Raw genomic sequence first — 583 nt, 5'->3', positions numbered from 1 at the left:
AAGACACAGTAGATGAGGGATACTGCCCCGAAGCTCCATAGCTGGCAGACCATGTATAGATCGATCCACAAACTCGGTAGCAGTTGGCCACGATCCACAAAAGAAACCCCTCAGACATCGGCAACCGGTGCAAGTTGCAAACACAAGACGAAATTCTCTGCTTCGACCGGCCTCTCGCATAAGTGAGCACGACTTGCCTTCTTGAAGTTGCAACTGCAACAATGGGTGCGAATTGTGCCAAATGTTGGCGCTAAGTAGTGCAGCTTGCAGGGCGACGGGGTCACTTGGGGAATTGGATGGAAGCTTGCGCAAGGTCGAACAGACAAACCACGAAAACTGCCACCACGGAGGAATGTTTTTGAAAAGGATAAGCTTGGTACGTCTGGAGAAGAGGCACGAGAGGAAGTCAAACGTCGAGAGCTGTAATTCGGCAGGAAGTGTGCAGGCAAGAAGTGCCGTTGTAGTAGCCTTCCAAGGCTCATGCTCCTCCATCCAAAATAAATGCTGAATTAGTAAAACCCGTTGTTTCTTGATGGTGTCGGCTAGGCGCGGCATTTGGAGGCCACCCTGATTGAATGAGGTG

Source organism: Plasmopara halstedii (genome assembly GCF_900000015.1).
Source record: "Plasmopara halstedii genome assembly, contig: Scaffold_2881, whole genome shotgun sequence".
Lineage (NCBI taxonomy): Eukaryota > Oomycota > Peronosporomycetes > Peronosporales > Peronosporaceae > Plasmopara > Plasmopara halstedii.
This window is presented reverse-complemented; position numbering follows the sequence as displayed.